The sequence below is a fragment of the Meleagris gallopavo genome, chromosome 11, assembly GCF_905368555.1.
Source record: "Meleagris gallopavo chromosome 11, MGAL_WU_HG_1.1, whole genome shotgun sequence".
Lineage (NCBI taxonomy): Eukaryota > Metazoa > Chordata > Aves > Galliformes > Phasianidae > Meleagris > Meleagris gallopavo.
This window is the reverse complement of record NC_139414.1, coordinates 19,625,446-19,650,212: the sequence shown is the minus strand read 5'-3', so window position 1 is coordinate 19,650,212 and position 24,767 is coordinate 19,625,446. Positions and strand designations below refer to the sequence as shown.

At 46.8% G+C, this 24,767-nt stretch overlaps 1 protein-coding gene across 5 annotated transcripts in view; it reads right to left on the bottom strand.

Moving 5' to 3' along the window:
* MECOM (MDS1 and EVI1 complex locus) overlaps positions 1 to 24,767 on the bottom strand; it is a 300,414-nt gene that overhangs the window by 44,150 nt on the left and 231,497 nt on the right. Inside the window, exon 1 of one of the 5 annotated variants that reach the window (XM_085232897.1) lies at positions 642 to 854. The exons of the other annotated variants lie outside the window; for them this stretch is intronic. The gene's annotated coding sequence lies outside the window, so the exon portion shown is untranslated. Of the gene's footprint in view, positions 1 to 641; positions 855 to 24,767 lie in introns of those variants that run through there. 5 annotated transcript variants of the gene reach the window in all.

Genomic DNA, 24,767 nt, shown 5'->3' with positions numbered 1-24,767 from the left:
TCCCGGCACAGTGTGACGCTGAGCGCACGAGAAGCCACGGACGGTCCCCGGCGGGGCTGCCGCTGTCGCAGCCCGCGTTCGCTCGGGGAGCCCCGCGGAAAGCGTTCCGCCCGCGGCGGGGCTGCGCGGCTCCGGCGGCCGCTGCCCGGGTCACGGCCCCCAGCGGGGCCCCGCGGGCGGCGGGATGGGGGATCGGGCCCGGCCGTGTGTCTGTGTGTCCGTCTGCGCCTCTGTGTGTCCGTCTGCCCTACGCGGGGCTGTTCGCAGCGCGGCCGCTTCCCTCCCCTCCTGCGCTCCCCCTCCATCGCATCCATTTTTCCAAAAAGTAAAAACCGAACCACAGCAAAACCAATCCCAAACCAATACAATTAGAGCCCCCCCCCACCCCCCCGAAACCCCCCAGCACCTCACAACCCGTGGACAAGCCGCATCCCCGCGGAACGTCCGAGCGGCCCCGGACCCCTCTCTCTACTTATTTTATTTTAGTGGGGGAGGGGTTGGTTATATTTGATTTTTCCTTCCCAAGCAAACCCCGCTGTGCCGCCCGGGGTGGGGGAGGGGGGGGTCCTCGGAGGGCAACGGGGCCGGGGCAGGTCGGCCCGTCCCGCGGGGCCCGGGGGAGCCGCGCTGCCCGCTCTTACCTTGCGTCGCCCGGAGCCTGCGGGGGCAGGGAGGGGGAGGAGGGAAAAAGATCCTTCAGGCGGCGGGGAGCAACATCGCGGCGTCAAACGCGGGCGGAGGCCGCGGCCGTCGGGGTGCGCTCCACCATGGGGCGGGGGTCGGGGGGGGCCCGGGGGGCTCAGCGGCGGAGAGGCTCGGCGGGCTGCTGCCGGCTCGCCATCACCTTCCCCTTTCGGCCCCTCCTGGTCTTATCGGCTGGCTCAGCGCGCGCGTGTGTGTGCGCGCAAAGAAAGTTATCGGGAGAAAAGGGGGGAGAAAAATAAAAAAATGATAATAAAAAAAAACCAACCACCACCACCGAAAAACCCTCTTGAACGGGGAAGAGAAATGATAATAAAGAAAAACAAACCAAAACCAAAACAAACAACAGAAATAACGCAGCCCCGCGCGCCGCACAAGAAAACAAACTTCTTTCACTTCTCCGCCGGGGATGGCAGAAAAGTGTGCGCGGGCGGGCGGGCGGCTCTCCCCTCCCCACCCCACCCCGCCGCTGCCCGCGGCTCTCCGGCCCCGCCGCACCCCCGGGCAGCGCCCGGCCCTGCCCGCCCCCCCTCCCCGCCCACCCCGTCGGGTCCCGCCGGCCGCCGCTCCCCGCGCCGACACTGTCTCTTTAAAAGCGGGGCAGCGCCGGCCGTCCCCCCCCCCCCCCACTCCGGCCTCGCCGCTTCTCCGCCGCCACCCCCGGTCGGTGCCCCCCCCCCCCGCCCCGGGTTCTCCCGGCTCGCTTAAAGCGACAGCGGCCCTGCGGCCGGGGGTCACCGCCAGGTCGCGGAGGAGCGGCCCCGCCGCGGGGGCGAACCGGAGCCGTTCCCCCCCCCCGCATCGCGGGGCCGCCGCGCCGTGCCGGGCCCCCGCCGCGATTCCTTCTCCCCCCGCGCCCCGTGGCGGCGGAGCCGCGCTCCCCCGACGGCTGCTCCCGGCGCTCCGGCGCGGCTGCTCGTTTTTACCGTCATCACCGGCACTACGATTAGCAATGCGAATTTCTAACGAAACGCAACTTTTTTTTTCTTTGCCTTCTTTTTTTTTTTTTTTTGCCTTTTCTTTTTTTTTTTTCCCTCTCTCCCATTCCCCCTCCATCCCCCCACCCCCCATCCCCAACACCTCCACCCCCTTCTTTTTCCCTCTGCGCGGCGAATTTCCCGTTTCCTAAAGGAGCTCTTCTTTATTTATTCGGTAACGAATGCCGTGAATGGAGCCGGCGGAGGTTGGGTTCTCTCTGCCGCCGGAGCAGCGCCCGCCCCGGTCCCGCTCCCACCCGCCCCGCGGGGCTCCGCGCTGCCCCAGGACCCCCCGGCCGGAGCCGACCCGTCCCGCGCCGTTGGGCATTTCCCGGTTAACTCCTGTGTGCTTTGTGTATTTTAGGGAAGAGGGCAGGAAAAAATTATATATATATGTATATAAAAAGAAGGCAGAACTGGATCTTTTATTGAGCCTTCCCCAAGTGCCACCCGCTTTTTTTTTTTTTTTTTTTTTTTTTTTCAGTGCAAATATATTTCTCAGCCCAAAAGTCGATTTTTCTTTCCCGGGGGGCAAGGGGAGGGCGAGAAGGCGGCTGACATGAGATGATGATTAATTCGTCTCAGCGGCCTGTTATCTGTGACATTGAACTGTTATTTCAGATAATGGCCATTGTTCCGGGCCGGGTGGGAGCGGGCCGGGGCCGGAGCCCCGCGTTGGGGCCGGGCGGTGGGACGGGAACAAAACCCTCAGAGAACCTGGCGGAGATTCCCAGGGCGCAGCGCCGCCGGGTTCCTCAACCCCAGTGCCGCACATTGGTGGAACCTCTCGGATTTTTTTTTCCTCTCTTCCTCTCTTTTTTTTTTTTTTTTTTTTAATTTAGCCATAAATTGGACCGGCTCGAGCTATGAGCTGTTCTATTTTCTTCCTGTCAGGATGAGGGATTTGTTTTATGATGCATTGTGTATTAAATACAAGTAATCTGGGAAACTGATTGCTCGAGCCCATAGGCCTGATCAGAAGCCTCGATAGGAACCGGAGCTCCCCCTCTATCCCCCCCCCAAACACACACAGACACACACACACACACACACACACACACACAAATCCCTATACGCTGTGCCACAAAAGGAGGAAACGCCGCTGGATAAACAAAAGGGCCTCCGGTACCGGCACCGGGACCCGCCCGAGCGCGGCCGCTAGGTGGGGCGCGCCGCCGGGACACGGCACGGAACGGGGACGGAGCGGGGATGGAGCCGGGATGGAGCGGAGCGGGCGCTGCTGAGCCCCTTTCTCCGTTTTAGGGTGAAAAGTCACTTTTTGGGAGTTTTCTTTCAGCGCTCCCTGCGGCTCGGCTGTACCCCTTTCCAGGAGGAGGAGGAGGAGGAGGAAGGGGCACACTCGGAGGGGTCACAGCTGCTCCGTGCACACACATACGTGTGTTTTCCTTCTTTCCTTTGGAAGACGGCTGTGGCCTTTTCTCCCTCCCGGCGGAGGGCTCGGTAGGCGCTTCCAGAGGCCCAGCTATTTCCATAGGGTCCCTTTGGCGACTGTTTATTTAAAATCAGCCGCTCTATTAGTGGAGGCAGCGAGGAGTTAGTGCTTGGTCTGCTAGCAATTCCCACCGGGCTGTAAGCTGATGCCTCTTTTAAGCCTTTAACTTCATGGTCGTCCCAGAAGTAGAACTTCTCATAATGGAGACCCTATGGGCATCGTGCATTCCAGCACATCATTAAAGCACAGCAAAGCAGCTCAGCCACAGCCAGATGAAATAACGGCACTGTCCGCCTTTAATGGGCTTCCTGTGGCCCGACACCGCCGAGGACAATGGTGAAAACTCAGACAAGTCGCTGGTGATTTTTCAAAGCGCCGTAAATGTTCGTATTAGGCTTAATATTATCCTTACATTTATAGACCCAGCCGCTTCATAACCGCATTTTTAAGTGGGGTTTAATGTTATATTTCTCAAGGTGACTAAACACAACACCGAGCATCCTGCTGGATGCTTTGCTGAGCGCTTACGAACCTGGGGAGGGGGTGAAGCACAGCAGTGTGGGCAGCAGCCCTGCAAGTATCCCCACCGCTGCGGGGTGGACCCAGGAGAGCAGTGCTGAAGCAAATCCCACCCGCAGATAGTGGCTTCAAAATAAAATAAAGTATTAAGTGAAAGAAAAAGTCGAGTCGAGCAGAGCCAGCAGCAGTGCTGTGTGTTTGAGGTGAGGAGCTGGGCCTGGCCTGGCCCTCCATGCCCCAACCCCTGCCCTCCCGCCAGGCCAGAGGCAGTTTTCGAGCAAAGGAGAGGGAGAGGAGGAGGAAATTAAAGGTAAAAAAAAAAATGTAAATAAAAAATTTCCCTCGGTCTGGAAATGGGCCCAACTGAAAGCATGTTAATCTCCACCTCAGTAATTTGGTTCTTCTGGAGAAGACAGAAGCCCTGCTGCTGTGCCCTGCACTTCATAAATCACGTCTTTATGTGGACAAGGTCAGGGCACCTAACAGCTCAGACATGGGCCTTTGCAGTGGCTCGGAGGGCTCCGGCATGTTTATTCTCTCGCATGGATCTCCGAGGAGCAGTCCAGCACGCTTCTAATTACTTTTGATTATTTTCATTTGCTCGGGTCAGGCTGGCTTTGCCGGTGCTGCTGCGGGGTGGGTTTCCTCCCCCTGGCTGATGGTGGGATGTGGGGAGGGCAGTTCTGACACCCCCTTCCCGGTGTCCCCAGGAATGGTGTGTTATGGTGGGGGGGGACACGTGGGGGCATCCAGCTGGGATTCCCCTCCCTATGCAAGGCAGTTGGAAATGCATAACCACACACCACCACAAAAATAACCAATTGCTTTTGGGGAAAAAAAAATAAACAAATAAAAACCAGCACATCCCTGCAAAAAGAAGAGAGAGCGGTGTAAGCGTGGGTGGCAAAAATTTGCAGGATTTCTGCTGCTGCGATGGGGCTGTGTTCAGGAAGGGCAGCACACTGCCACAGCCCCCAGCCATGCCCCACAGCACTGTGTCTAAGCCCCCTCTCCTCCTGCTGCCCCCAACGTGGCGTTTTATAGCTGGGATAAATATATATATTTTGGTATATGTCAGTGCCAGCACGCACAGCACCCTGTGGCAGGCAGTGTGGGCTCCAGGTGTGCGTGGAGCTGTTGCCATACCCCCGTCCCATCATGCTGGGGTCCCCCACAGGTAGCAGTGCAGTCACAGCTGATGGATGAGGGGAAATTTCCTGAACAGGGGCTGGTGGATGAGAAGGGGTTTTTTTGCGTGCTCTAAGGCACACTGGTGGAGTTTGAGTCTGAATCCTTTTGGGCCTTGGGTTTTACCAAGAGAAAAAGGGAGATTCACCTACTCTGTCGTAGATGTAAGGTCAGTGACTGGGATGGCGTGAGCAGAGGAATGGGTGAATTGCTCCTTGGGGAGGAAGGCTGAGAAGCCTTGTAGAACCTGCAGCAATTCCTCAGCCAAGAGATGTTACAAAAGCTTACTGCAAGCAATCTGTGTCCCTGGAGCCAAAAGTGAGATGCTGGGGAGTGCACTGCTGCTCGCCCACCTCCCACTGCAAGCATGCTCCTGGGGCAACAGAGAGGAATTCCAGAGGGAGAAAGCTCCCAGTTTTTCTCCTCTGAGTCTTCCCACTGCTTGCCCTGCCAAGGAACATGCTCTGGAACAGGGTGCCAAAGGCTATTGCTGTTTTCAGTTGCAATGTTCATTGCTTCAGTTACAAAAGACTCTAGAAGCCTCCAAACCCAGGTCTAGTAGACACAGAGCATTGAATGTGGCTGCTTAATGTGAGGGATGGTCTCCCATCCACCCAGGAGCTGTGGTTTATGGCCCTTTGCCTTTCTCCTATTTTGAAAGAAAGCTAAAATTCTGGAGGATAAGAATTCAACAGGGATCCATTAACACTTCAATTCCTCCAAATTTTAACTTTCAGTCCTTTCCATTTGCCGCACATTCCCAGGGCTCAGCACTGGTTGGAAAGGGTGCACGCAGCAGGTCTGGGTCCCTACACTATCCCAGAGCCAAGGGATGGAGACTGGGAAAGAAACAACAGAGCAAGGGAAACACCAGGCTGAAGGGGATCGAAAGGGTTAGTAAGCAGAACTTTACACTACAAAGATTAATGTGATGCATAGCAGGTAATTCTACTTTAGTAATCAATTTTAGGAATGAGTGGCTATTTTCAAAGCATTCCTGTTGTAGCCAAGGTTTTAACTAGGCATACAAGAGTGGACATAAACACCTGTGGACTTTATAAGAGTACGAAGCAATTTATCACCCAATAAAATTCAAACACTCATTTTAAAATTTTCAGGTTTGCATTTGCTGTTTTAAATGTACATGTGTGGATGCTTCTAGCACTACTCATAAGCAGCAGGATGCACACTGCACACACACAAACACACGTGCATGCAGACAGCATATCCAGCTCCTGAGTGGGGCACAAAAACCTGCTACAGGAGGTGTCAGTAGTTTCACCCCACCAACATTTTGCATTAAACCCACTGTGACAATCAACTGGGGTTGTCTAAAACCTGCACTAAAGGGGCATTAAGTCAGCTGGCATTGGAAATTACTGGAATTCGATTTTCAGATAAACCACAAAACTTGATGAACTACCATCGTTCTGACTGAATTAACTCATCATCCCTGGGAGCAGTGCAGTGTGGAGGACAGCAGCACATAGTCCCTTCCCAGCAGCGCTCCAGCAGCTGGTTCACCCTCTCTTATGGCACAAGAAGAGGAGCCCCACAAGGGACCGGCACTGTCAAGGCATTAGATAGCATTGGTATGAGGATAGGAGATGGAGAACGCTTTATTACAAGCTCATTACGAAACTAGAAATAGGTTGAAACCCCCACAACAATTCAGGTCGTGCTCGTAGATAAATCCAAGGGCTGGAATTCAGGTATGTGAAGTTATTTGGCCAATGGACATGCTTGCAAGGTTGATCCTTATCCTCTGCATGCAGACTCCCTAGCACTGAGACACAAAGCACTTGGAGCACAGGTGCCATTTCTACAGCCCAGCTTCCCCAGCTATGTGCAGGCACCTGCCCCAAAGTGGAAAGCAGGTCCTGAGCAAACGCGTGACCGGTAAATGCTTAACCAGCCATGAACATGCACGGCAGCTGGGCTCTGTGCACAGTGAAGTGCTGCTCCACATAAATTAGTCACACATGGGTAAAGGAGCAGGGTTGGTTCTGAAAACTCTTGCTCCAAGAGCAACCTGGTTCGCACAAAAGAGCTTGGCTGAAGCTGAAGAGAGGGACAAGGAGTGGCAAAAAGACCATCACGTCTACCAAAACCTACAATGTCTTCCAGCACTCACCATATCCACCAAAACCCATCGCATCCACCAAAATACACGATGTCCACCAAAGCTCATATTGCACACCGAAAGCCACCATGTCTACCAAAACCCACAATGTCCAACAAAGTCCACCATGTCTACCAAAAGCCACCCTGTCTACCAAAATCCACAATATCCAATGAAGTCCACCATGTCTACCAAAACCCACAATGTCCAACGAAGTCCACCATGTCTACCAAAAGCCACCATGTCTAACAATGTCCAACAAAGTCCACCGTGTCTACCAAAAGCCACCATGTCTACCAAAACCCATTATCTCCACTGAAATCTACCCTGTCCACCAACCCAAATGAACACTCAGGAGTATTAATTCTTCTCCCATCGAGGAGTGAGAGGATGACAGTATTTCACTGGGTATCTTGCAAAGATTCTATGAAAGCAAGCTGCAACTTCCCTTTGCCTGCTTTAGGAACAGTGTAATGAACAAGAAGCATATTTTGCTCACCAGAAAACTCTGTTGGGGAATGTATTTGATACAGGTGTCGGAATAAACCTGTTCTGCTAACCAAAAAAATGTGTCTTGATCACAATGGGTTATTAATGAAATGGCTATGAACATCAGCATATACTTGTGGCAGATTTCTTTCATAAATGAGTTGAACATTTTCCAATTTCCAAAAAGTGCTGCTACCTATAAACTGGGAAATTAAGGGCTTTTCCCCCTAAGACTTAAATCCCTCAGGGCACTTATGTTCTGGCATGCATCCCTTATTTGCTGAAGAAATTTCAAACTTGGTAATTTAGCACCATACTGATAAAACAAAGGAGGAAAAAAAAGAAGTTAGGCATGTGTGCATGTGAAGGAGGAGGGAGGTGAGTGGTATAGCTGCAGGCATTTTTTTCCCGTGGCTTTTTTTATATACAAGTCATGCTGCAGATTTTGTATGAGATTCATAGAGAAAACATTCCCAAGATAAAATATATAAGATGCATATCAATCCATAAACTGAGTTTTGCAGATGCAAAATGACCTGCAGAATTTAAATGAGGATGGAGACTGCTTTATAACCATTTCTCCATATAACTTATTTAAGCCTAAGATGTTGGGCTAAATTTGCCACCAGCAGAATTATGAGTATTAGCATTATTAGTATTACAGCAGCACCTAGAGGCCCTGTTTGAAACTGAGACCCTTTGTGCACTGGAAAATGATAAGCAGGGGTCTCTGCCCTGCTCAGCTTACAGTTGGCGCAGGCAGCACCCATGGCGTGCTGGATGGGAAGGTTGGTGTTTTGGTTGGATGGGTAGAATAGGGAGACTGGCTCATGGAGAAAGCAGTGACAAGCCAGGAATACAATAATTTCCCATCACTTTCCTTCATTGCTTTGTATTTCTTTTTTTTTTTTGGTTCTAATGAACAGAAAGTGGGAGTTGCAAGTGCTCATGTAGCACTTTGGAATTACTGCTCATTTAACTCTCTAAGTTAATTCACGAATTTTGTCTCAAACTGACAACAAAAGCTTTAGGTTGAGGTTGTTGAGGACAGAATATACTTCTACAGAAAGGAACAACCAGACTGGATTGGGTATATTTATAACTGCAGGAGTTTCACTCCAAAATACCATTTATATGCCCAGAAATCTATTCAGCAAAGATAACGCAGCACAGGAAAATGAATATTATCAATCCATGAGCAAAGATGGGAAGTAATGTTGTAGCAGCTTAAGATTAGGTTTGCTTGTATCTGAAGCCTTTTACATCTCTACCCTGTTTGCTCTTACCCTGGGTTTAACAGGTAAAATGGGGTGACAAAGGACACGGTGAGAATCTTGATTGTGGCTGCTGCTGACTCTGCGGATAGCAGCACACTGCCTCATTTCCCCATTAACACTTACTGATGGAAAAGAGGCAGGAAAGTCAATGACAGAAACCTCCAAGCTCCAGTCAACCTGGGCTGTGTTTGATGTGGCGCTGCTCCTCTGGGGTAGAGAGTAAGAGAAGAATAACACATTGAGGAGTTATGTATGAATGGAGATAGCAGACATCATCGTCCTGGTGTCCACCAGCATCTCAAAGGGTTTGGTGGCCGTGGGCGATGCTGTCCCACTGCAACTCCTGCCAGTAGCCAAGTGGCCACAGGACACATCTCAGGTGCAGTGATCGTGGCTTGTGTGAGCTAGATCAGTAGTAAAAGCAGGTCAAATTTTAAGTGAAAGGTGTATATTTTTAGAAGAATTTGTAGTGTTTGGTCTCCAGCTTTGGATGGCTAGAGAATATTCCGCAAGCCAAAAATCTGTCCTTAGGTTTTGGTTTGTTGATTAAATATACTTGTTACCAAGAACTTCACGCAGGAAAAAATTTAAGAGAGACTTCACTGAGATGTTATCAGCTTCAGCTGCAGCACAGAACAGCTAAAATGTAATAACTCTTCAGATCTCGAGGTATTTCTACTGACTGCTGTGTAATCAGCATGTTAAATCTGGGCATCTCTTCAGGCATCGTTATTTATATGATATATACAGATCAATGCCTATTGATTTTATAATTTTGATGCATTTCTATGCAATGGTTCAGTTTCAGATTATCTTATTTATCAAGCTCTTCTCTACGTCTTTCCTTCCAAGCTGTCCAGCACTTCCAGGCCAGTTCAAGCAGGTCCCACTGCCACCATCCCTTACTCCCCTTCATGCACATTTAGTCACATCCTAGAGCTTTGTATGCAGCTCCAGGTTTGTTAGTACTTGAGGATAAAGTTCATAAACTTGCTTCACAGATACACTGGAACAGATTGCCCAGAGAGGTGGCGGTACCCCATCCCTGGAGACACCCATGGTAGGCTGGACAGGGCTCTGAGCACCTGATGGAGCTGTGGCTGTCCCCGTTCATTGCAGAGGATTTGGACCAGATGGCCTTTAAAGGTTTCTTCCAACTCAAACAACTCTGCTTTGTTGATTCTATGCCACCATTCCACTGCTGGCCTTGGAACCACCCATAGCTCTCCAAAGAGTCTTCCCCCCCATGCACCCCAGTGCAGTTTGGAATTGTTTTTCAGGAGGCCAAAGGGAGCTGGGATGGACTGTGCCCATGAAATTGAAGTTATGAGGGTGAGTACCTCCTAGGAGGAAAACAAAAAGGGTCCCTGAGCACTAAACAGCAACTTCAGCAAGATAGCAAGCGTGAGCTAATTACAAAGTAAGGCCGATCACCATGCAAAAGTAAAATGACTTCATAAATAGTTTGAGATATCATGTTAAAAGCACTTTTAGGAATAGAAAGGTGCTGCGCTAAAAACGAGAGATCTAAAGAGCTGTTATTACACATCCATTACATTTTCTGAGCTGTCTCATTCACTTTTTGAAGTTGTGTATACGTGATACAGCAAGGCAAAACATTTTATGTACCGTAAGAAATTGGACACAATGTTTAATGTTCAGAAGATAAAGTTAACAAAACCACATATGGGTGACTTTTTATTTCTCTATTTTATGATCTTTCAGGAACTTAAAGTAAAAAGAAACAAGAAGGAAGGATAAGCTACCATGCACACTGCTTACTTTTTTCTACAGGCTGATCTGAACCCAAGCTAGAAATAATAGTAAAAAGTCTTTTTTAATGTCTAAATAGATAATGTTCTCTCTGTTCCTTCCAACTACCCTCAGTCTCATCACTACAGACTTCTCAGTGACACTGGTAGCAGTGACTCTGCATGGTCTTCTGCTCTACAGGATGCCAATATGCTCATGATAGAACTGTGATGACACATGGATGCAGTACTGCACACACACACAAAATCCATTTTCCATGCTGAATGCCCATTTCAAAGTCAAACAGGAGTAATGCCTTGATACTAGCCAGAGTCCAGGTTGAGAACAGAAAAAGGCAATGTATGAAGAGTTGTCCATTTCCCTTGGAAGGAGAAAGCAATAAAAAAGAATAATCACGATGGGAGATAGACACAGCATTCTAGAACGGGGTGTAGACCATTAATGTATTGGCCTTATGAACAAAAAGTTGGTGTTTGAGTGGCATAAACTGCACCGCAGCTAACATCTTGCCACGTTCTACATTAGATAAAAATGAGCTTAAACTGTCAAATAGGTATTGTGTATTTTGCAGCTGTACATGTACGCTACAGGCAAACAGAGTGACTGGCAGGAAGTAAAGGATTATTTCTGCTGATTTCAGGAGGAAAATGCAAGAGAAAGGGCAAGAATAAAAGCAATGTTTTGTACAATCTATTTCACAAAATATCTCAAATGGATAGTCATCAAACTTTACAAAATCTTAGTGTGTGCTGTAGTCAGAAGGACTATATTCAAATTCCTTTTGAACATTTCTCAGTGTGTTTGTATTATGTTCATTGCTACTTTCAATTGACAAAGTTTTTCTTTTGATTCAGAAGTTTCAATGGGATGACCTCTATTACAGCCACGCAGGTTTCACAGCTGTAAGTCAGCGATAAGTCTAAGCAAATCTGAAGGAGTTATAGATGATAGAGCATATGCCTGCAGCCCAAGCTCATGTGGCCAAGTCCATTTCTGGTACAGCTTCCCTGAACGTTTCTGTGCTCCTTTACATGGAAAGAGATTGTGCTTGGATGAACATGTTCCTGGCATGAATTTCAGTGGCAATAGAAATCAGGTTCATCTACACCCATTGACACCCATTGACCAAAATGAAACACGAAGGTAAAAGGACAGCCCTGGGGGCAGCCTAGCGGAGTTCTGCTGAGGATAAATCTGTGGCATCTTCTTAGCTAATATTATGACCTAAATTACAGTGAAGTGTGTGACATGCTGGGCAGCTCCCCAGGACCCAGCTCCCCTCCACTGTGCGGAAAGCAAAGGGTGTGATGGCAAAAGCAGCAAGAGAAAGAAGAAAGCGCACCTCTTCAGAAGCTAATTCATGACCCTCCGTAATCTTTCACTCGTTTCATTGAAATAATGTTCCAAACACTTTACAAAATTAAACTCTCGTGGAGCTCACATCCTTCATGCCTGAGAAGGCAATGGCTCCGGGATGGAATGGGCAGCCATTGCGGGAAGTGGGAGCGATGCTTCCAACTGGGAGCTGGCTGCTGTGGCATCACTATTCAGGTGGATGTAGAGTTCACTTCCCAGCCTTCCAGAAGCCATTCTTTAATGACCGCCAGACCTTGGAAATGTACCCAAGTTGGAAAGAAAACCTCTGTACATGAACTGTTACACAGGTTCAACCCCAACGTGGGTATGTGTCACCCCCTGAATCAGGAAGGATGCCTCCAGTAAGAGCAAATTATCCCAGCCAAAGCCTGCCTTGGCCCAGCCCTGCTTGGAAGATCTTCCAGGGCTGTAGCACAAGGTGGTATGGCTGGAGACCAACTCAAGGCATTATTTTATTTTGTTTTGGTTAGCAGAGTTGATATTTGGTCAAAGGCTTCTAGCTGTGAAACGATGAGGAGCTGCCAATTTCTAAGCTAAATGTTGTACATTCATATCCTGCTACCACTAACTCCATTATGATTAGTCGGGAGTGAACTTAGAAGGTTTAGAAATAAGGTTTGGATAAACATCCCAAAATTTTGGATGCTTATCTGAGCCTGACCCAAACCCCCTGAGTATGCGGAATTGAGCTGGAAATCTGGCAAGAATGTTAATTTCCACACTTTTCATTTCTCTCTTGAAGGCTATATTTGCAGTTTAAGAAATTTTCTTTAATTGGAATTAGCATAATACATTATTTCCCTGTGGTGAGAACAGCTTTTCTGTAGTTACTCTGACTGTTTGGACTTTGTCCAAAGAAGTACAAAAAGGGATGAAAGTAAACACAAAAAAAAAACTAAAGTAAGTGAATGAAACCCTCTACGCCCCCAAAACTGGTAGATTCTATTTAAGCCTTCCCCCCAGATGAACAGCTTTGTCCAAGCTTAACATGATGCCCATACAAGTGACAACTGTGTCCCTTTTATGGACATCTGATAGTAATTAATGATTTGGGCAGCACACCGCTGCTCATAGCACATCTTCTCTATTTAATTTCATTATTTTAATGTGATCAATAAAAATACCATGCTGGGGTGTGCCATCACATACAATCGGTTGGTAATTGGCTCTCCAAAACTGAGAAGTTATGAGTGTTGAGTATGGAATTCATTACTTTGTAACTATTAGTTTTATATTTTAGGGAGCCAAACTCCATCCACGTACTAAATTTAGTAATATTTGCTGTGGAGATGTTTAAGGAACTAACAGATGAGGGGAACTTAACTCCTGATCTGCACACAAGAGGCACAACCATCACCCAACAGACCCAGCTCCCCTGCTGGAAATCCAGCCACAATCCTGCCCTCCCTGCAGAGCCCAGCACCACGTTCAGAAGGCCTTGCAGATGCCCAAAGTGAGTTTTGTTGGTTGGTTTTTGGTTTTGTAGCTTTTTTTTTCCCCTTCACATTAGGCCCTTTGCAGATCGACTCACGATATGAGGTGCATTTGGAACAACACAAACGACCTTCTCGAGCACTTTCCACATTATGGAAAATCAGGACCCAGTGGCTCTCCCTCCCTCCTCTGCTCGTTTTCTCCAGGAAACTAAATAGCAAACTAAAATAGAAGTCTGTGCATGTGCACCTGGGTATAAGCACAGCACGTGTCGAGATTCACACGCATCCATTAAATTAAAAGCTCGATCGCACTTAATAACAAATAAATAAAAATGAATCATAACAAAAAATGATTACCCAATGCTCACACAGAAGAAAAGCACAACCGAGTGCCACTCCACAGCCATCACTCAGTACTCCAGAGCAAGCCCTGTCCCCCTGTACTGCAGAATATCACACCTACGACGTGCACTGAAACAGAAACCCAGGCTCCCTGCTCCATCCATGGCAGGAACGGGGCCAGGCTGCCCGAGCGAGGAGAAAATGTCACCCAGCCTGAACACAAAGGCTGAGATGGTATCTCGCTGCTGGCTCGGTGAATCACGCACCATGAAAAACGTATTTGGCTATTCCTGGGCCTGACAGCAGCGCAGAGTCCCTGGGAGAGCGCTGATTCTGTGCACAGAGCCGGGGAGGTGCCAGCCCCTCCTTTCCCAAAACAATGGATTTTGGGGTGACATCGGATCCGGCCCTGGGGGCATTCACAGGGCTGCAGGGGATGGCAGAGCCAAAATCCTGCAGCAGCCAGTGCCCACAATTAATGAATTAACAGGGCTGATTAAGAGAGGCCATGTCCGATGCTCAGCTTGTACAAGGAAGGGATGCGGTCAGGGAAGAGCCCAAAGACCACCCCTGGGATGGGGCCCTATGTTCTGCATTTTCAGAAATATGCAATATAAGCCCCAAGTTTCTGAAATTTGATACGATTTCATTCAGAGATATTTTTACTCTAAACTTAAGGCTGCCAGCAATGGTGAGAATAAACCACCAAGGGTGTGTCTGGTCAACTCGTGGGAGCAAAGGAGGCACCTCCAGCACACAGGAGATGTCAGAGCTTGACCAAAGGCAGCAACCAGGGAGATCCACCGCAGAATCACCAGAAGTGCTCAAAGTACAGAGCAGGGACATGAAATATTTCCATCGAGAAATCCATGCCCCACTGAGGGCAATAACGAAACGCTGATTGCCCTTAGAGAGAAGGGAAACAATTCAAGTGTTTGCTCAGCAGGCAGAGAGGGAACATTACCCAGAGTACAGCCCATACAGCCCGTGATAAACACGTTATAAAAGAGGCATTTGCACAGAGCTGTTGCTTGCAATGGGCAGTGCCACCAAAAACCATGTTGCTGTTGCTGTGTGCCACAGTGAGAGGAGGTGCCTCTCCTGTCCCACCAGCCTGGGATATGCTTTCTCCTCCCATGTTACCAAGGCTTTATAGTGGAGCTCATCAGCTGGTGTTAGCCAGTGTCACCCTGCTTAACAGCGCTGTAAAACAAACAGCCTGGAAGGCTTTGTCACTGAAGCCTTGTACTTTATGAGGCACAAGTCTGAATAAATATCTAACTGCTCACACCCTTTCCAAAGGAACAAGAACAAGCTGAACTGAAAGTGCTGATTTGTATCTAAAGTGGAGCTGACTCTGTAGTAGGAGCAAAGAAGTAGGCCGGATGGATGATGCCTGCTAGAAGGAGCTACAGCATCATTGTTGTATGCTTTGGAGAGGCAGCAGGAAAGCAAGAGAGGAAATCTCAAATGTGAGCTGGAAACAGAGGATACGTACAGCCCATCCCATCCCATCCCATCCCATCCATCCATCCCATCCCATCCCTCCCTGTCCTTGTCCTATCCTGTCCTATCCTGTCCTACTCTACCTATCCTAACCCTATCCCTACCCTACCCTACCCTGTCCTGTCCTGTCCTGTCCTGTCCTGTCCTGTCCTGTCCTATCCTATCCTATCCTATCCTATATTTCATTGTCTAAAGAGGGGCTATAAGAAGGAAGGTGACAGACTGTTTAGCAGGGTCTGTTGTGATAGGACAGGGGGAAATGGTTTCAAACTAAAAGAGGGGAGATTTAGACTGGTTAGAAGGAAAAGGTTTTTGCATGGTGATGCAGTGGCATAGGTTGCCCAGAGAGATGGTGGTTCCCCATCTCTGGTGACACTCAAGGTCAGGCTGAATGGGATTCTGAGCATCTGATGGACCTTTGGGTGTCCCTGTTCAACTGCAGAGGAGTTGGGCCAGATGACCTTTAAGGACCCTTCCAACTTACACAGTTCTATGATCTGTGATCAAAGTAATACTGAAATCATTGCTTTCCTGTAGCGAAAGGAGGGCGCAGACATCCCTCTACTGCCCTGGTAGGAAGAGAATCCCCATGGGGTACCACACTCACTGCATACACAAAATCAGCTGATATGACACCCCAAATTCAGCCATTGTGATAACAAATTGTGCACACTGAGCACGTCAAGAGACCAGGAAGGGTTTAAGATGCTTTCTGCCTGATTTCTCCTGCCTAGGCTGGGAGAGCAGAGAGAAGAACCAACAGACCTAGAGGACATAGCTTTTATTCTTCCCATCAAAATGCTAACAATAAAGGAAATTTCAGTAGTGAGTTATTACAGTGAGATTCACTCTGATGTACTCTAAATGATGTGTTAAATGATGATTTCCAACACAGCTTAGAGCAGAAAGTCTTTTTGGAGTGACATTTGTTGTGGCACAAGTGGCTGCTATGAAGATGAATTTGTGTGTGCTCTTGGAGCACCTGCCTGCAGAGGTGTTGCAGATGAGTTCTGCATGAGAAAATAACAATGCAAGGTTTGCAAGCAGCATCAAACTGAGTCTATGGTACAAGAAGGCTGTCTACAGCAATTTCCTCACTGCTTTCATTACACATATGCAGCCAAGCTGCCAGCTGTAATTAAAAATTACATGGTGATTTCTTCAACAAATGGCTGTCCTTTAGCAAAACACTTCACACATTGCTCACACAGCAACTGTGGTTGCTCACAACTTGTTTAACTTCCAGCTGCACAGGTTTTGCAGAACTGCTTCCCTTTGCTATGTGATTGTGAGCAATGACATTTATAAATGAATATAATGCTTGAAATTTTGTTCAGACCTACTTAAGCATCCACACAAAGCTTTGATCCTCAGAGATTAGCAGAGCACTGATGTACAGATAACCCACACGGAGGCTAAGGAGCAGCACATTTGCCCACTATTCATGGCTCCCTCCTGCTGCCATACAGACATCAGCCCCACTTGGCTGCCTCCCTTGCTATGGATGGCTTCCCAAGCAAACTCATGTGGGTTTGGCCTCTTGTGTTTCAAATCTTCCCTGGTCATGTGCGACCTGCCTTTGAGAGTGGGAAGGAAGTGTTTGGCTTCTTCAGCCTTCCCTGACCCTCTCGAGATGCCAACACAGGCATCTGCCAGCCCTTTTCTTTGCTTTCAGGTATTTTTTTCTTTCTCTTTACTGGTTTTCCATTGTCTGGCATTTACAGTATAGCCATAGAGGTAGAAAGGCATATATTTACCTCTCTTTCATATCTAAGCTTTTTTAAATCAAAGGCTCAGTGCTGTTTCCAGTTGGAAAATTTCTTTGCACAAGCCATTTACAAGGCCTTTATAAGCCAACATATGCTAAGGCCTCTCCTATTTCCAGTTTACAGCAGTTGAGCCTAATGGACATCAAAAAGGAAGAAGCCAGGCTTGAGCCTGTGTGGGTGAACAGAAGGATAGCCCAGAGGCAGTGCATCAACAGCAAAAGGGACTGAAATCTCAGCTGTGTGCTGCCACATGAGAAGTCTTCTTGCATGGACATGCTAAGAGCTTGCCTCCTGCCAGCATGAGTTTGGAGCTGCTTTTCTTCAAATCATTTGGATCAGATTGATGGCAAAATGAACAAGTATACTCATTAAGTCCTAAATATGTCTGAAAAGATATATATAAATATATGCATCTCTATAAATAATGGCGTAAATCTCTTTCAATACTGGTATAATACATTTCTTAGCTTGCTACTGCTCTCACTGTGACTGTTCTCAGCAGCTGACACATAAATGACCTTCTACAGTTCCACTGGCCCAGGGAGCTGCGGTGCCAGGTTTGCAGCATGAAATCATCATCTAATGGCCTCTGTGGGGACTGGAAACCAGAACTCAGTGCCATTTACTGCTGGCCTGGTGTTGTCTTTTTTCCTTTGAGAAGGAAAAAAGCAGAGGCAAGCAGAGGCAGTGCTGACCACATAAATGCATTTTGGAAGAATGGGGAGGATGCATCCATCCCACCTGGCTCGGTAAGGGCTGCCTGGGCACTTCTTGCCACTACACACCTGCCTCCACGAGTGGAAAAATACTCATGGTCACACAAAGCAGACAAGAGGCAATGTCACTGGGGAAGGAGGTAGAATGGCAGGTGGAAGGGCTTTTAGGGCAGGAGGGCCAAGGAAGGTGAGTGGGGAGAGCATGCAGGGCTTTCCCAAGGCCACTCCTGCCTGCACTCAACAGCTTCACAAATACCTGGCACAGTGCATGAGTGGAAGACAAACCTCAGCCCCTCGAGATTAGCGGGAGTTGGGAAATCATGTCATTGCTCCCCATGGAACTTCAGGGGCCCTTCACAAAAGTCCCCCAGATTCCCGGGGCTTTCAGTGAGCATGAGACTTCTCTCTGGTGTCCCTACTTTTTTCCTCCACACACCCTTTCCACCACAACCACCCGCAGCAGATGCACAACTCTGTCCAGATGTGCCAGATCCATCCAACCACAGCCATCGATGGCCGACTGACCCTATTTCCACACTTGGGGCTCAACCTCTGGCTCAGCAGTTCCTCTTTCTGTGGAGATGCCGATTCTTTTTGTCTGCTTGACTCCCTCTGCTGAAGCTGGGGCTGGGGACTTTCCTGCTGAAAGTCAAAAAGCAATCTCCTTCCTTGCAGGGGGTCAGTTTAACCATGCGTCAGCACGGCAGATTGTGACCATGGGTACCACCCAGTTTCATTGGTTAGCAAGGGCTAAAGTTACACTTCCAACATTCATCAATCAGTAGGGAAAAATACGCATCAAATTAAAACACCCGGCAAACTCCAACACCTAAGGGCTTTTTCCTTTTACAAGTGACGTTTTCTTCCACTGAAAACAGAACTACTTGTGCAGGTGGTTTTTAAACACAAGCAGCTGCTCCGTGGAAATGCAGTCAGGGAAAATAATTCGGAAAAAGGGGAAAGACAAAGCCATGGGTGTGGAGCTAGAATCTATACAGCCCTGATTCCCAGGGAAATATAGGAAGGCAGGAGAAACCTCAGATATAAACAGTAAGGGGAATTTCCATTGCACCGGTCCCAATAAACACGGTGGCTTTAAGAGAAGAAAAATGGGATCAAGGGAACAGGCAGAGCTGGTCGGTATTACGATGGAAAGTGTGTCTGAGGGGTACAGCTCGTAAAAAGCCGCTTCATCTTTCAGTGTCAGCACAATGCCAGGCTGTATGTTAAACTGTGTTATCAGCTAGGGAAGCAGACCTGGGCTGGGATAAACATCACTAGACAGCCAAGCTTTTGTGGCCACAATTCACTGCTGCCTTTGCAGATGACTCCTCCTTTCTTTTTACTTCATTTCCGTCGGTCCATCTTTCGAAACACCTTCTGGGAAGTGTTTCCACCACTGCCACCATCATTTTAATTCTCAGTGCGACAATATTCACCTAAAAAGTATTTTTGAAAACTGCTGAGGCCAAACTGAGAGGTGAGCCACCCAAAATCACGGATGACCCCAGAAGGGTTTATTATCAGAGCTGAAATTGCCTAAGGCTTTAGAATATTGATGCTCTTTTCTTATCCCATTGCTGTTGACCTTCAACACAACTGAATCCTCCATTGTCTCCCTGGTCAGTGCATCCTCTCAAGCAAAAATTGTCATTTTCACTTCCAGGGCACTTTTTGCTGGAGGCTGTTGAGAAGCACGATGCCAACTGCCCTGCAGTAATATGGCAAAGGTCCCTTCCAAAACACTGCTTTTTCTCCAGCCCTGCCCTCCCCCAGGAGAGGCTGTCCATGCAAACCCGCAAAGCTATTTCACCACGCTCCTTCCAGCTCCCCTTCAAATTCTTCCCTGAATTCATAAGGATTAATCACATGGTATGCTACAAGTGCTGTCAAGATGACAGCTCTTGGTTTCCTCCTCTCTCTACATATAAACATCTATTAATGCTCTTTATGCCTGTAAGATCCTAAAACACAACTCTCCCAGCTTCTGACATCCTCGTGGTAAAGCTCCCACCCAAATCGTGTGGACTAAAGAATGAAAAATTATTGCATTAGTTCACATAGGAGGGTGATGAGCTTAGCCAACACGAGTGGGCCTAGTGTCACGTTCCTATCTGAGCAATTGTAATTTTTCCATAATAAGGACCCCAGAGTGTTACCCATTACTTTTCCCAGCACCAACACTGTACAAAATAGTTTACATACAGAAATGAAGATAAAAGTCTCCACCTTAGGAACAGCATTCCAAGAAAATGACATGACCGGGGAAGAGGTGCAATGAAAGCCAATCTGATGTCAGGGGAGGCACATGTGCAACCTGTTAGTTCCACCATTATTTTCCCCTTGCTCTATATCTCTATTGTGTTACCGCCCTTTGGAGGCAAGGACTTCGAAATAGAGTAAGCACGTTTGTCAAAGCAGATCAGAGCAACAGCATCCCAGCTTGGGAAGGAGTGAGTGCCAGGCAGCCGTGGAAGGTGTGCTATCCTGGTAGCGGACAAATCAAAACCTTAAACATTCAGGAACACGAAGCAGTCAATTGCAATGTTAACGTGCTGGTACCATGATTAAAGTTTGGTGTTACACATATTTTCTAATGCACTGACACCTCATTCTCATAAGGGCTGGCTCAGTTATGTTTGATTTGTACTCATATCCTATAATGTGAATATATTTGCCCAAAATTGCTTAGCAGTAAATCACCATCACAGAAATAAGCTTATATTTATTTTTAGTATTCATGAATTGCGCGGTGTTGGACCACCATATATTTAACACCTCTGAAGAAATCCACCCGTAACTTTTGAAAGGAACGCCTTTATATATCATTATGGACATTGTTTCCTCAACAGTTAATCACACACTCTCTCATCAGGTGACTTTTACCTTAAGAGAGAAAAATGAATGACTCTTTAGCTTGAAACGAAAAGCCCTCTACTTGACCTTTCAATGTGAAAAACCAGGCAGGGCAGCGTCCTGCGGGTGCTGAGGACCTCAGCTTCCCTGAATTCGGCAGAAGTTGAAGGCATCCAATTTGCAGGATCAACCCTGTAATCACTAAAAGCTCTCTCTGGAGTGATATAAATACGGACAGTCACTTCACAGATTTAGGCCAGCATTAGGGTTACTTTAAAACCAAAGCTGTCGGAGAAAATGTTGGATCTATGGTATGACTTTGAACCCAGGTCACTAAAATCTTTCCCAACGCAGCATCTTCTTTGGGATTCTTAAGAAAGCTAAACCTGCAAAGACAAATATTATGGCAACAAAAATAAATGCGCAAGTTTTTAACCTTTTCAGGGAAAGTAATTCCTTTATTGGCTGCAGCTAAAACTTCCTACCTTTCTTTCCCTTTTTGTTGTATCTGTGAGTAATTTCTTCAGTCACATTGTTTATAAGAAGTGAAGTTATTCGTAATCATGCCTTAAGAGTATGTACACAAACTGGACATCCTAATAGAGCACTATGTATTAAATTCCTGATTGTTTGACATAAATTCTCTCTCTTTCTTTTACTCAGACAGGAAGCTTCCCATTTATTTACGAATAGGTTAAGACCCTAGTCATGTTCCTTACCATGTTCCTAAGTGCTAACATATATTAAGTAAATTTAGAGCCTCTTCTGCATAGGAAACAAATTAAACTGGTTAAACATGGAGAAAGACTAAATGTAATCTATCTTTTGTCATGTTTATGATATCGGAACGCATCTTATATGAATGTTCCAATTTGGCTGTTACAGCAGATGGGTTGCTTATGATAAACCACAACTACAGACAGAGAATGTGATAATATAAATCATAAAGAAGATAAATAATGAAATTCTTTGAAATAACATTGGTTAAATATTTAGACATTTGGTTTCTAAGCTTGCCCATACAAAATAGTATTCTCTACCGATGGAAAGAAATGCTCTCAACAATAATTGTATCGGGCCAGCTAGAGGATCTATTTGCATTTACAGACCTCTCTGGATTTAAGTATATAAAAGTTGCATATGTAAGGAAGGTACTTGCTCTCGGGGGAATATTTTGGCACGAAAACCTGCCTAAAAGAGTGAGGGAAAACTGTAAGTGATATATACTTCCTTAGGTCATGGCACACTGGAAAGCTGTTGTTTCCTCCTTTGGACTCCTTTGTATAAAGTACACAGGTCTGGGAAAAAGTGAGATTTGATTATATCTCCCCAGTTGGTGGCTGGTCTGGCTGAGGTGGCACAAGTAGGTACCAAACCTCGGAGTAGTTACAGCCAGAACTTCAATTCTCTAATTCGCAAAAGTCCTAAAAATCTGATAGTAACTTGAGCAGGAAAATCAGTGTGCAAATACAATGAGGGAGACAAACAACCGAGCTCAGAACCTCATCAGAGCAACAGCCTTTCAGGGTAGTGTCTGGGCCATGCAAACACCCAAGCTCTCCTGAAGGCTTCTTGAATGCAACCCTCATCCTCCCCACGTAGGAGTTTGCAGGAAATGGGATGAACTGCCCCCAAGAGGTGCCTCTCTTTTAGAACCAATGATCAATTTAAATTGCTGAACAATAGTTCAGCAATGGTCTTTCAAGACAGAGACGTTTAGTATCTATCTTGCTGTCTCAGTTTCAAATACCACAAGAGTATTTTGCTTGGTGAGGGCCAAAAAGAACAAAGCTTGAGCAGCCAGCTTATTTAAAGAAGAATTATTTATGTGGTGGGTTAGAAAATGGAGCCCTTGACTTTATTCAGACTTGCATTTTTCTGAATTTTCCATGAGAGACGCATCATTTTACAAAATTCTTGGTTAGTTCCAGTTAATACCTAGAGCAGTGGAAGCAACAGAGGTACTCGTTAGAGACTTGGGTTGTGGTATACCCGCAAGGGCCTGGTTCCTCTGCCCAAACCCTGGCACGACTCAGGTCCCGGGGATCCAAGGGCTGTAAGGGCACCCCAGAACCCGGTGCATGCAGCCAGCATTCCCCTCCCAGGTGTGGACACACAATTGCACACACACACACACACACACACACATGAACACGGGAGCACAAGCGGTGCCTCTTCCCATTAAATCAAGGATTTTGCCTTTTAACCCTAGTGATTATGATGAGGGCACTGGGACTGAGGCAGAAGCAGAGCTTTTGTGCAGGTTGTATTCCCTTATAGGAGAGGTTCTGGTAAGAGTGCCCTATATATTCTTCAGGCTCAAAGCTAAACTTTTATTAAAACCAATTAATTCATTGAACAGGCTTGTATCGCTTTACAGTGCCTGGGCCTCTGCTTAAAAGAAATCAATTGTATGAGTACAGCTGAGAAATAACCACTATAATAGATGTTTTAGCTCTTGCTTTTACTTTTCTCTGATAGCCCTTAAGGTGGTCAGAGGTAAAAGCGAAAGATGCATTGTAGCCTAAGGGATGATTGAATGAAAAAATGGGGGATGGGAGTATAGCTATGCTGATAGACCAATTTCCCACCACTGCAAGCCAGCGCAATTGATTGATGAATCCTTGCTCTGTCAAGAGGCAGCCCTTCAGATTTGATCACATAAATACTCATTCAACTCAAATTCTGCTTGACAAGCCTCAGACAGCTTTGTTCTGTCACAGATATCATTGGAAGGAAAATGCTCCATTAATCATCCTTAATTAACTTTACTATAGTCTGCTGGAACCAATATGTTCCCTGGCTAAATCCCTAAGACTTAGCTAGATTTCTGTAGTTATCAAATAGAGAGTTGTTTTTAAAGTTCCTCTCCCTTATTGCTGTTAACTACAGGAAATCTCTCCCTGCCTGTTTTTTAGGAAGTCACCTCCATTGATCAGGATGTGGCTTAATCCTTTGACAGTTTAGCTCCCTAGGCAGAGAGACACCCAATTATGCCTATTTCTGATTATGAAAGATTACTGTTACGCCCACAATAAGTGCTGAGGTTGCTTTGCTTCCAAAACAACCAGTTGTTTCCAGGCAGCTGGAAAGCTCTAAAAACATCATTAAAAAAATGAAAGTGACGAAAAGGGCACAGATAAAAGCATGCTGGCTTAGATATATTGTAGGGACAATTAGGCATAATATGCACTATTTCAGGCCCAAAATAGCATTGTTTTTATCTTCAGCTTTCCTGCCCACCTGGGCACTCCACCACTAGGGAGGGTGTTACACACAGGAGGTGTATGCCACATACCACACACCTCCTAGGCCACTATCTTTCCTCACTCAGCTCTGTCAAGGAGCTAGAGCAAGCTCTGGGATTACTGTGTTAACATTTTACCACCAAAAGAAAGGATTCTCAGGAGGTTTCTGCTTTTAAAGCATGTTCTCTGCTCATAGGGATGCTCCTGAAGCACCCAGAAGTGCACTTACCCCACAGAGCTGCCCCCGTGTATCCTGACACTGATGATATTTCTTTCTTTCTGACACCTTCCGGACATTTTCTTTTAGTGTGGCCAAAATTTATATTTCCAATGGGTTTCAATGGGACAGGAGAGTTCCAGCACCCGTTTGGGTTGGGTCATTGCTGCTCTAGGTACTGCACATAGGCAATAGGAGCAATAGACAAGGGAAATAAATTCCTTACTCATACACTCCTATTGACCAGAATACATTCCTCTGAAAGGATTCACTGAATTCGAGGAAAGAAAATACCTCTAAGCCATTAGATTAAATAGGAACAAGTGTGAGAATCATTCCTTCAGTGAAATAAAGCCTCATGTTCGTGCTTAATCTTATAAACCCTTACTCATATGAGCTCCTGAAAACCACATAACTGAAATCATGACAATGCTTAGGAAGACATGTGCTATCTATACTGCTAAACGTTTATGTGTGAATGAGTACGACTGAGGAGACAGAACTTACATTTTACGGTAAAATCTAATGCTTTTTTCTGCAGTTCTTATTAAGGGAACATATTTTTTTTAAGTAAACATTGCAGCACAAGGGGGAAAAAAGGCTCCTGCTCTATCTCTGGGAACATCAGAACTCGTCTGCTTGCTGCAGGGAGAAGTCACTTTGTGTTATGCTCTCCACCAACCTTGGACGGTGGTCAATTTAATCAACGTTCCTTCTGACTGCCGTGCTGCTCAGTCCCAAATGGAAGTGACCACTTCAAGCTGTGCGCTCTGAGAAGCCAGCTGGCCTGTTTGAAAGTC